The following is a 13,125-nucleotide window of genomic DNA, read 5'->3' on the forward strand; positions in this document are numbered from 1 at the left end:
TTTCATCGACGCACCTCCTAATTATCTGATCAGGACAAATTCTAAACAGGTAAGGATCTTCCCAGTAGTAGTACTTGGCATCCCTGAAGAACTTCCTTCTTCGGGAGGTACTCATTCCCTTTTGTACTACTCCGGCAACTAGGTAGTTGGCCATGTCGGCATACTAAGGAGTGTCAGTAAATTATGATCCTATGTGAGTTTGTCCTAAACTCATAAGCTGTTCTTTCGGAAATTTATCTCTGATATCTTGTTCAGCAAGTTTTTCCATCGCTGGGTCCTCCAAATGACTAAGATGATCTGCTGCGACGTTCTCTATTCCTTTCTTATCTTTAATCTCAATATCGAATTCCTGAAGGAGTAAGATCCATTGTAGGAGTCTTGGCTTTGCGTCTTGCTTAGTGAATAGATATTTGAGGGCTGAATGATCTGTATAGACTGTAGTCTTGAACAGGATGAGATAGGAACGAAATTTTTGGAAGGCGAATACTATGGCTAGCAGCTCCTTTTCCTTGGTAGTGTAATTCTCTTGAGCTTCGGTTAAGGTTTTGCTTGCGTAATAGATTGGATGAAAGTGTTTATCCACCCGTTGTCCAAGCACTGATTCAACTGCGAAATCACTCGCATCACACATGATTTCGAAGGGTAGACTCCAATCAGGAGCTATTATGATGGATGCATGTGTTAGCTGTTCTTTCAGATAGTTGAATGCTTTTCGACATTCTTCATTGAAGACAAACAGGACTTCCTTTCCTAGGAGATGAGTGAGAGGTCGTGTGACCATTGAAAAATCCTTAATGAAGCGTCGGTAAAAACCGGCGTGTCCTAGGAAACTCCTAACCGCTCTTACTGTGGTAGGTTCTGGAAGTTTAGTAATGGTCTCAATCTTAGCCTTATCAACTTCTATTCCTACTTTTGAAATCTTATGTCCTAAAACTATCCCTTCTTTTACCATGAAGTGACATTTTTCCCAATTCAGAACTAAATTTGACTCTTCACACCGGGTGAGCATCTTGTCAAAGTTTGAAAGGCATGAATCAAAGGTACTACCAAAGACTGAGAAGTCGTCCATGAAGACTTCCATACAACGTTCAATCATGTCATGGAATATTACCACCATACATCGCTAAAATGTAGCCGGTGCATTGCATAACCCAGAGGGCATGCGTCGATAGGGAAATGTTCCATAAGGACAGGTGAAGGTTGTTTTCTCTTGGTCCTTTGGATCGAGGGGAAGTTGAAAGTAGCCGAAGAACCGTCAAGGAATCAATAGAATTCATTTCCTGATAGACGATCCAACATTTGATCGATAAAAGGTAATGGAAAATGATCCTTCCGGGTTGCATCGTTTAGTTTACGATAGTCTATGCAAACCCTCCAACCGGTGACTTCCAGTGTTGGAATAAACTCATTATTCTCATTTTGAATTACGGTTGTCCCTCCCTTTTTGGGTACCACTTGAACAGGACTAACCCATGGCGAATCAGAGATGGGATAGATAAGACCGGCGTCTAGAAGTTTGATTACTTCTTTCTTGGTGACTTCTTGAATCATAGGGTTGACCCTTCTTTGCCTCTAAAATGATGGTTTGAAATCATCTTGCATGAAGATCTTGTGGGTGCAATAGTTGGTGTTGATCCCTTTAATGTCGGAGATTTTCCACGCAATTGCCTTCTTATGTGATTTCAAAACTTGAATCAATTTTTCCTTCTCTTGTGGTGTGAGGTCTTTTGATATGATCACAGGGAGTTGCGATTCTCCTTCTAAGAATGCATACTCCAGATTGTTGGGTAACTTCTTCAATTCTAATTCCGGAGGCTCTTTGATAGATGGCTTCATCCTAGCTATTTCCTTTCTATCTAACGAGTCGTACCTCTCCTGGAATTTCGATTCTTCAGCAGCGGTCACTGATGCTATCTGTTCTTCATTTCTGGAAATTGTCCTTCTTAATGCTTCCTCTTCAGAAACGTCTTCCTTAGTTTCGAAGGTAGGTTCGGGAAACTCCTCACAGTCTTTCCTTGACTGGGGTTCCTGATATACCGGAATGAAGTCTGTTTCTTCATTTGGGTTTCTCCTTAATAGAGGTAGAGGAATGCCTTATCCTAGTGGTGCTATTTGAATAGTGTTGCCAAGAAAGTTACTTTCAGAGAGGGGAGATATGTGTTGACTAAGGTCTATGGCGGAATGGTTGTCGAGATTTTCTTCAGGTGGTGTAAAGAACAGATCCTTAGAAATTTGATCTTGACTGCATATAGCCATAGTCTCTTCCAGGTATTCGTTGACTAGTTCTTGAAAAGAATTAGAGAGATTCACATCTTCTTCCTTAGGATGGTTCATGAGGCGATCAACATTGAATGTGATTTCTTCTCCTCCAACCCTTAATTTCAGAGATTTCTCGTGAACGTCAATTACGGCCTTGGTAGTATTCAGGAATGGTCTGCCAAGAATGAGTGGGACCTTCGTGTCTTCCTCAATATCCATAATGACGAAGTCAATGGGAAATGCCAACTTATCCACTCTAACTAGGACATCTTCAGCTATTCCCCGAGGAATCTTAACTGATCTTTCCGCGAGTTGGATAGTCATTCTGGTTGGCCTTAAGTCATTTAATCCAAGATTCTTGAATAATGAATAGGGCATTAGGTTTACACTGGCTCCTAAGTCTGCAAACGCATTGCTAATTTGGACATCTTGCAGGTAGCAAGGTACCGTAAATCTTCCTGTATCTCCTAACTTAGGGGGAATTCTATGCTGTAACACTAACGAGCATTCTTCACTTAAGGGCAAGCTAACTATCTCTCTTAATCTCTCTTTGTTTGAAAGTAGTTCTTTGAAAAATTTATCGCAGTTTGGCATCTCTACTAAAGCATAAACTAGACGTACATTCAAATGCAAATTCTTAATAATATCCCAATACTTAGCAAATTGTGCTTCTTGTTTTTCCTTTCTAAGCCTACCCGGGAAAGGTATGCGGGCGCGTGGAATAATTTCCGGGGCCTTAGGAGAGATAGGTTCTGGTGGATTGACAACTGGGTCAATTGGCACAGGTTCCTTATCGGAAAAATCTTGTATGGGTATATTATCAGTTGTTTCCTTCCCTCCTCTAGTAATTACTAGGACATCAAACTCACTACACTCTATATCAATTTTAGCTGTTAATCGTAAGCTGAAAATTAGTGATTAATTCTTCAAAAGTCTTTATCAAAGTATCAAATTTGTTCTGGCATTCTATGACTTGAAGGTTGATCATATATTTCTTTTTCATAAATTCAGCTAAAATTTCCTTAGAGTGGAGAGTAGGTTTGTGCAATGGGAATACTATATTATGATCCGAGCTATTTTGCTGTTTGTGTGCCCATGTAGGGTAAGGATACCTTAGATTGGTTCTAGTAGCATTGGAGTTTTTAGGTAAACTTTGAAGAGTGAGGGTGAGATCTTGTAACCTGGTTTCCAGCATTTTTACCGTATGAGCGAAGACGTCATCCTTCTCAGTAGCTTCATTGTTTCAATCTTCATGTTGTGCAGCTATTGTGTCCAAGAGATCACATGCTTCATTTGCTGTTTGAGACATGAAATTGGCTTGCGAGGCCATGTCTATGAGAGACTTATCATCCTTGGTCAAACCATTGTAAAGCGTACAGATTATGTCTGCCCGACTTAACGAATGATTTAGACATCTTTTAAGCATCATCTTTACTCTATTCCAAGCTAAACACAATGACTCATTTTCTTTTTGAGAAAAGTTAGTGATGTCATTCCTTAAACAGGTTTGCAGGGAGGGTGGATAGAATTTGTTTAGAAATTTAGTGGCTAATTCCTCCCATGTATGGATTGAATTCAGGTTAAGTACGTCAAACCTTGCTGAAGCGTGTGCAGAAAGTGAATATTGAAAAATATGAAGTTTTAAAATATTTTTCTCGTTTGATTCTTTCTTAAAAGAGTCAACCAGACTGATAAATTTGTTTATATGAAAGTTCGGATCGTCAGTCGATAATCCTTGAAATTTATAGATCATACTGACTAGTTTAATCATGTGTGAACTGATTTCAGGAATTCCTTCGGTTCTTAAGGTGATTGGTCCTCCTCTTTCTTCTAAGCATGACTTATGCATAGAAGCAAGGGTATCTTGTTGGTTCATTTTTAGATTTTCTGTTAAAAACAAAAAAAAACTTAAAAGTAACTTTTAGAAAATATTAATTTACTAAAAGGATCGATAATTTAATAAAAATAATTATTCTTGAAATTCGGTCGCTAACCAGATCGGATATCTTAACTGATAGGACTTCTCACAGATTACTCGTATCGAGGTGGCCAGGCCGACTACGGAGAGGCAGGATCCTTTTAGTTCCAATATAATTGGAGACTGTTCGGAAAATCCAATAACCAAGTCCGTGTATAATTGTCTTTCTTAGACACCACCAAACAATACTTTGTCTGTTTAAAATCTTTCTCTATCAAAATATTCGAATTCCCCTGCAGCGGCGCCAAAGAAGAAGAAGTCTTTCTGATAAAGCCAAAACGGACGGTTTAATTCGTGCGGTGTCGTTAGGTTGCAGGGCGTCAGATTCGGTATAACATGCAGAGATTTTCTTTTAATTTATATTTTGCGGGGCCTAAATTTACTTTTACTTTCTAAAGTGTAGAAGGTGTAAGTTAACCTAGTGTCGAATTTTATGTTGATTAACGAATTGAAGATCAAGTGGATAACTGTCTTTTAGTTAAATTACCTAGATAAAAGATAGTAGTTGATTTTAGCTAAAGGTCCTAAATGCAGAAAAGTAAATAAAGTGGAAGGATATCCGGAGTAGGCAGATCAGGGAAATGTTGACCAAGATATCAGAGTTGGGTTAGGGAAAGGTAATCATGCTTATGTTAAGACTATGCTTGGAATGATGTAGATGTGGTTGGATGAATCAATTACACAAACCTACTTAACTCTGAACTCTCGGAGTTCTCTTTGAGCAGTGAGAAGTATGTCACTTGGTTGTATAACTGAAGTGTAACAATACCTCGGAGGTTATCCTCAAAAGAGTACTAGGTTTAGTAGTGAGTTAAGCTCTAATCCTAAACCTCGTTATCATCTTAGGTAACTGAATAACAACAAGCCGTGTTGATTGAACACTGATCACAAACGGAAGGAGTCCGTTGGTTTAAGTTGGCAAAACCTTAAATGAAAACTAACAACCATTCCATCATAATAATGAGATCACAACAAATCAAACATTATACAGCATTACAGTTAACATGCTGATAGTAAAGCAGATATAAACCTAATGAATACCTAAACAGTTGATATGACTAAGACCTAGGGCAACAATCAGATAAGAACATGCAATAGGCTTGGGTCATACAGTAAAGGCACTAACTAGATCTTAACAGCTCCTAAGAGGTCTCTTCGGAATAGTCAATAGGAATACTAGGTCATTCATGTCTCAATTCCTAGGTTCCGTGTCCTAAAAGTGCATTAGATACCTCTCGGGAACTCCGGCCATACCGAGTTCATAGAATCTTCAGATACAGTATAACCAGGGGTCTTAATCCTATGAAGTAGCTAATTTCATATAGGTGGACAAGTCCTGATCACAACCTAAGTTGGTCAATCCTTAAGATGCTAGCATACAAATTTATCAGACTTCCTAATTCAGTATTATAACAGTAATTGTACTAAATTAACATAATTACGCTAACTCAAACTTCTATCATGGCAACATACAGATAAATTAAGCTATCATGGCAATATCGGAACGCATTATTAAACATAAAAGGTAAGCATACATGTTTAATACAAAAGACAAGCGTTTCGGATAAAAACCTGAAAAGGCCGAACAAATCTGCCCGAGATCGCAGGGACTCGCCGAGATATCCTCCGGAAAATAAAAGCTAAGCTAACTACTACTATACTAACTAAAAGATTGAAAATATAAATTGAATTGCAAGTTGAGTGTGTGTTGGAATGGATGGAGAATGCCCTTTAAATAGACCAGGTTTTTTGCCAAAATACGGCTGGCAGGCCGTATGGCAGGCTGTTTGGTGGCCCGTATTTGGCAGGCCATTTTCATGGCAAGTCGTTCGGTAGCCCGTTTGGTGAGCCGTATTTTGCAGGCCGTTTACATACTGGCAGGCCGTATGGCAGGCCGTTTGGCTGGCCGTTTTTGGTGCCTGGTCAGTCTGATTCACTGGATCGTAACTTGATTTCTTGTCTTTCACCATTTTCTCTCTAGAATCTTCATTTTAGCTCCGTTTTGCTTGATTCTTTTTGCATCGTCTTTGTAATTACTTGATCTACAAAATCAACCGAAAAACCGATAATTTTGCCGACAAAGTTTTAATCTTTATTGTTTTGGGGCTCAATTTAGGGGGTAAAAACGTGACTTTTTGCCCGATATCAGCACTCCAAGACCCTGAGCGGCGCTCAGTATGTCTGTTCAGCAAGTCTGGCAGTTTTTGAACACTCAAGCACGAATCCAACTTCAAACAACCATAACTAATGAACTGTAAACATTCAAAACACGTATCTTATATCGTTGGAAAGGTATTTTGACGAGCAATACAACTAAACACATTTTATTTACCAAAAGTATCATTTACAAAAATTAAAATCCTCGTTGAATGATCGTTATTTAACGTTTCAAGCTCAAAAATGTAAACGGTGATTCGGGAATCCAATTTACGCATACGATATGTCGTTTCGAAGGTAATTAAATATACAATACAACTAAACACTTACAAATAACATCTCATAGCTTTCAATTCATAAAAAGTTTGTTTTAAGTCTATTAAACCCTAACCAAAAATCACAAAATCAACAATCATGTTAATGAAGTTTTTCTAAATCAACCTACATACCAAAATGAAGCTAATGATGCTAGTAACACATTTAATACATGAACTTTAACATTTAAACAACATTTAATCATCCAAAATTAAAGATTCACTAACCCATTTCAAGTGTTCATGCTAGTTACTCCAAAACAACAAATCGAGCAAACAAATCACATATTCATGTTAGACTTGAGCCATAGACAGTAACTAACACCATTTCAAGTTCATAAATTGAATTAGAGAAATCTAGAGTTTTTAGAAACCTTACCCCAAGTAGTGAAATTGGTACCAAAATGAAGAGGATGATGAGAGGATCACTAATATGTAATTTGTTTTGATGTTTGCTTATTTGAATTGATTTAGATGATGATTCTTTGATGATGTCAAAAATGGTGTTTTGGTAACTAGAGAGAAAAGAGAGAAGTAGAAGAAGTTAATGAGTGGTGGTGGTGGGGTTTCACTAGTTGACCTAGTCAACTAGTTTGGCCCCTTTGCAAATTTGGTCCCTCAAGTTTGAAAGCGGGTGTGTGAATTAACCGAATGAATATTTTAAAAATGCTAGAATAAATGGGAGATGTTATAATCAAATAACGGAAATATTAAGAACGTTAGTTAACGAAAGATACGAATTTAGATAACGAAAGATATTATCTAAAAAAAGACGGTGTTAAAAATAAATTTAACGGGAAAACGCGGGAAGTTACATTACCTATACCTTAAAAGAAATTTCGTCCCGAAATTTAGTTGGAAGTAGTAGTCGTTGTTTCTTCCTCGAGATCTTGCGTTGTCAAATCTACGGATAAGTGAAGGTACCTCCTTGGGCATTTCAACAAACTTTGAAAATCTGGGTTTTACTTTGTTTAAAAGTTTGCTTTCACGATTCATAATTTCAACCGGTTCTCCTATGAAGTGGAGTTTGTCATCGATAGTAAGCTCATCGAAAGGAATGACAAGTTCTTGGTCGGCAAGACACTTCCTTAAGTTTGATATATAGGATGTAGGATGAACGGAATTTGATTGAGTCGGGAGTTCGAAACGGTAAGCAACGGTTCCAATACGTCCCAAGATTTAAAAAGGATCAAAATATCACAGATTTAGCTTTCTGCGTTTCCCAAAATGGATTACACCTTTTCAAGGCGCGACTTTTAACGTTAAGCGGTCCCCTATTTGGGATTTGAGGGGTTTACGTCTAATATCGGCATAGCTCTTTTGGTGACTACGGGCCGTCTTGAGTCTTTCTTGGATTTGAACAATTTCTCGGTTGTTTCATGAATGGGTTCGGGTCCGGTGGTTTGCTTGTCGCCTACTTCGGTTCAACAATTAAGAAAATGACAATTGCGGCTATATGAGTTTTCAAAAGGTGCGGCGTCAATACTCGTGTGATAACTATCATTGTAAGAGAATTCAGTTAAAGGTAAAGACTTTTCCCCAAGTAAATTTGAAATTCGATAACACAAATTCGTTTTATGGCTTCCGGGGTTCGAATCGCACATTTGCTTTGTTCGCCGATTTGTGGGTGATACCCGGTACTCAAGTCTAAACGCGGTCCCAAGGCTTCTTGTAAGGCGCCCCAAAAATTTAGAAATGAAACGAGCATCTCGATCCGAAACAAGGTACATTTCTTTAAGATATATTTGAACAAGTTTTCGTTTCTCAAGAAATTCGCGCCGCGGAAGATTTATAGGTTTCCAAAAACGTTTGTTAGAGCAAGTTTCTTATCGGGTTCTGAAAATGTTCATTAGGACTATTCACTCTCGTGGCGAATACTAGTATAACGTGAAGAGTCTCTCTCTCTCTATTGAGAATTTAGATAAAAGATTTCCTTATACGGGGGTATAAGTTTAATGCGAAAGAAATTTTCGCCTCGATGTGAGCATATCAAGCATATTGTAGTTCGTCGATAAAACTGTGCGAAAACGAGTTAGTATACATGTGTAACATATGTTTTGAAGCTAAAAGAATTGGTCATTCATTCGGAAGCGTAAATATGGTTCGACAATAATCAAATGTGTGTCCTTGGTATGGTTGTCATCAATATTCTCGGAGTTTTCGGATGTCCAACAAGAAAAATGAAGTCATGTACATGGCACATGGTGGTGACTAGGTTGATCGAGTCCAATCACCATCACGTGTCATTAGAACTTTGGTATGACTTACTATAATATAACCACGTTGATCGAGTGTCATTATATTACACTAACTCATACCTCCATTCCCACATCACTCCATAAAATCAAGTTCGTGTAATCGTGAAGATTTAAAATGAACAAAGTGTAACGACATCTCTAACGTGACTCGTATTGAATTGAAAGAATTAGTGCAACTCTGAAGAAGTGTTTCCCGAGGGAAGTGTATAAATGATTGTTCACGTCAATGCGGTTCAAGTCAAACAATAACGTCTTTAGGTACGAAAAGAGTAACTAATTATGATAACGAGTAGTACGCAACCTTAGTGATAAGTAGTGATGACGATACTCTCCTATAGTATTGGTGGTAGAAACAAGAAGTGGTAGATAGCAAGGAACACTGGTGTAACATCGGTAGTGGTTAAGAATCGCAATAGTGGTGGGAACCTCGCAGCACTTGTGGATAGCAAGCCCGGACGGTGATAAATAAAAATCTGGGAGACAGAGTTCCAGAACTAGTGTGACTAATGAAGTCATCGTCATCCTTACGTGTATGAATCATGAATTTACGTGTGTTACCAGAAAGTGGCAGAATACGGATTCGTATGATGAAAGCTTCGTACTATTAAGAAGTTTGCCTAAGAATGATTCAAGTATAAATGCACAAGTAGTCAAGTAAGTGCTATCTATAGCAAATGCAAGTCAGAATGCAATGATTAACTATCCGGTTGTAGTCTAGATTCACTAATGCGTCCTAACAACTTTGTTAGGCACACTAATGCACATCCTAGATCCCTACAACCAACGCTCTGATACCATCTGTAGCAACCCGGCCAAAACATCATTGACAGCGTCGTTAACTTAGGTCCCGTTACGTGGTCATAGTCCCTATATGAGACGCGTTTGACCAAAATTATGTCGCATTCATTTGAAACGTACAAGACTTGTAAAGTTTAGTTTACCAAATGGATCGACAACAAGTTTAAGTTTACAAAAGTAGTAAAGTATAAATGAAATAACTTGCGACATAATAAGTTTAAAATCATGTTTGCTATAAATAGCGTAAGTATGTATGCTTTAAGGTTGAATCCAAAAGTGCTATCGCTAGCGTATGCATGTATGCTTGACTCCAAGCAAGTAATCAAAGTGTGCAGAAGCATGTATCAAGTAGCCAAGTATGAACCTGAGAAACATATAGAAAACTGTCAACGAAAAATGTTGGTGAAATCATAGGTGTATTTGTAAACTGTAACAACCCAAACCAACCCTCGACCAAACCACGCGAAAATACAAAATAAAAAAAAAAAAATTCCTGTGCAGCATACCCGCGCGGCGCGCCATATAGGGGCGCGGCGCGCCAAAGTGGACTGTCCGGAAAGTCTCAAAATGCGAAAAAGATTGACTAGTTCCCGACACATTTAGACGAAACACTTTTTACCATACATCCAAATATGTAAAACTAACTTGTTTCAAATATAAAATCAATGTTTTACAGGCGGGGCCCACAAAGGCCGTTTTACGAGTTTAATACAATTTACGAGTTTCGACCACCAAAAAGTTTAAGTTCCAAACTACACAATGAGCATGGCGTTTGGGATTAAACTACCCAACTATCAGTCAAACTCCAAGAGCTACTAAAGCCAAAAGCGTCCCCCTAGCATCAAGCGGGATCTCTAGTCCAAAACGATGCCCTTACCTTTGTCCAAAACCGAACCTATAAAATGGTAAACAACGAGAGGGTAAGCAAAACTTAGTGAATGCAATAATTATACGAATACATATATCATTATACCTACTTGCATACACTTACACAACCGCAAACGCGCTAGCAAACAACATTAGCTTACCGTCGCAATAAAAAGCTATAATTCACCAATACCCCCAAGCTAGCATAACATCCGCATATAAATATAACTCGAATAATATAATATGCTTACAACACAAATAACCATGGTTAACAAATAGTACAAGGGAACGGCGCTCGCGAAAATGCCATCGGTGTTCGTAACATCCGTTAGGGCACTTAACACCTCACACCACTAACCCCTAGGGTGACACCTTAACACCTCGGCACATCACCCCGAGTGGCATCTTAACACCTCGATGCATCACTCATTATTTTTACGGAGTGGTGTCTTAACACCTCGACACTACACTCCTAGGTGGCATCTTAACACCTCGATGCTACACCCGAGTGGCATCTTAACACCTCGATGCTACACTCTTCACGTGAAACGTGGTGTCTTAACACCTCGACACTACACCTTTCACGCTACAACAAATAGATACATTATATACATACGCATATAATTATTCCACTCACCTCGAAGTCTTCGTGTAAGATAACCGAACTTGCAACGTCAATGTAACGTACCTATTACATTTTAGCACATAATCAATTCACAACTCAAGTCGGTCAAGCAACTCACTTAACAATCTAGAGTCTTTTGACCCTAAGTGCAATCCCGACCCATTTTGCACCTTTAACCCTAATAATGGGTTAACTTCACCAAAAACCCTAACTTTAGCCAATTAAGGTATTAACACACTTTTAACCACAAAGTTAACTCGTTTTCATACATGCAAGACAACCTAGGTCATCAAAGACCCAATTGACCCATTTCTAGGTCAACACACCCATTTGGGTCACCCACAACCCAAATCACACTCACAAACATTAACTATAAGTGTATTAGTATTTACTTAGGTCTTTAAGACCCATTTACACCATTTACCCCTTTCAAAACCCTAAGTTAGTCACCAATTGGGTCTTCATGACCCAAACTTACCCAAAAACCCCAAATTACTCACAAATGGGTTTTATGTGCAATACTAACCCAAACCCTAACCCTTAAACACATTAAACTAAGGTAATCAAGTTTAGGGCTTACCACAACAATCAAAATGTAGCTAAGGAGGAGATGAACAACTTTAACTCCCGAGTTCTAACCCGAAATGAGCTTCTTCTTCCCCGATTTAAGCTTTCTCACACTTAACCACCCCCTCTCTCTCTAGAATGAATGGATGATGTTTGGTGGTTGAGAAATGAAGTAATGAGCTCACCAAACTGATCCTAAGGCCTTTAATTCGGACCCCAAGGTGATTTTACCAAAATGCCCTCAAAATATCTATTTTAAAAGAAGAGGAGAATCTGTCGCAGACAGATGGCGCGGCGCGCCACCAGGCCGCGCGGCGCGCGACACCTCCAGTTCAGCTTCTTTCTTGCTTTTAAATATATAACCAAAACCCCGTTTCAAGTATCGAACATTACACTTATATACACTACAAATATTCGGGTCTTACAACTCTCCCCCACTTATTCGGATTGCGTCCTCGCAATCCAAGCCGCATGACACGAGGGAAGATAAACTAACACGAACTCTTCGGGCTCCCAAGTGAACTCGGAACCTTTACTTCGTCGCCATTGAACCTTGAAAGTTCTCACCTCTTTATTTCTCAACATTTTCACCTTCTCGTCAAGGATAGAAATCGGTTCCTCGACATATTCTAACTTGTTGTTTAGCTCGATCTCGTCTAAGGGCATCCATGAGGAATCATCCGCAAGACACTTACGGAGGTGGGAAACATGAAATGTATTATGGATCCCCGCAAGCTCTTCGGGTAATTCCAATCGATATGCAACTTCACCAACACGAGCTAAAACCTTGAATGGCCCAATAAACCGAGGAGCTAACTTTTCCCGTTTTCGAAATCGAATAATTCCCTTCCATGGCGAAACCTTAAGCATCACTATATCGCCTTCTTGGAACTCAATCAATCGCCTACGTCTATCGGCATACGACTTTTACCTATCTTGAGCCTTCTTCAAATGTTCCCGAATCAAATCGATCTTGCTATTGGTCTCTAAAACCAAATCGGTACTCCCGATCTCTCTTCGACCCACTTCTCCCCAACAAACGGGAGTTCGACACCTACGCCCATAAAGCATTTCCTAAGGTGGCATCCCGATACTAGTATGATAACTATTATTGTACGAGAATTCCACCAAAGGCAAATGCTCATCCCAACTACCACCGAAGTCAATGATACACGCTCGTAGCATATCTTCCAAAGTTTGATTCGTACGTTCGGTTTGACCGTCCGTTTGAGGATGATACGCTGTGCTCAACTTCAATTGCGTACCCATATCTTCATGAAACTTTTCCCAAAACCGAGATGT

Source organism: Rutidosis leptorrhynchoides, chromosome 10 (assembly GCF_046630445.1).
Source record: "Rutidosis leptorrhynchoides isolate AG116_Rl617_1_P2 chromosome 10, CSIRO_AGI_Rlap_v1, whole genome shotgun sequence".
NCBI lineage: Eukaryota > Viridiplantae > Streptophyta > Magnoliopsida > Asterales > Asteraceae > Rutidosis > Rutidosis leptorrhynchoides.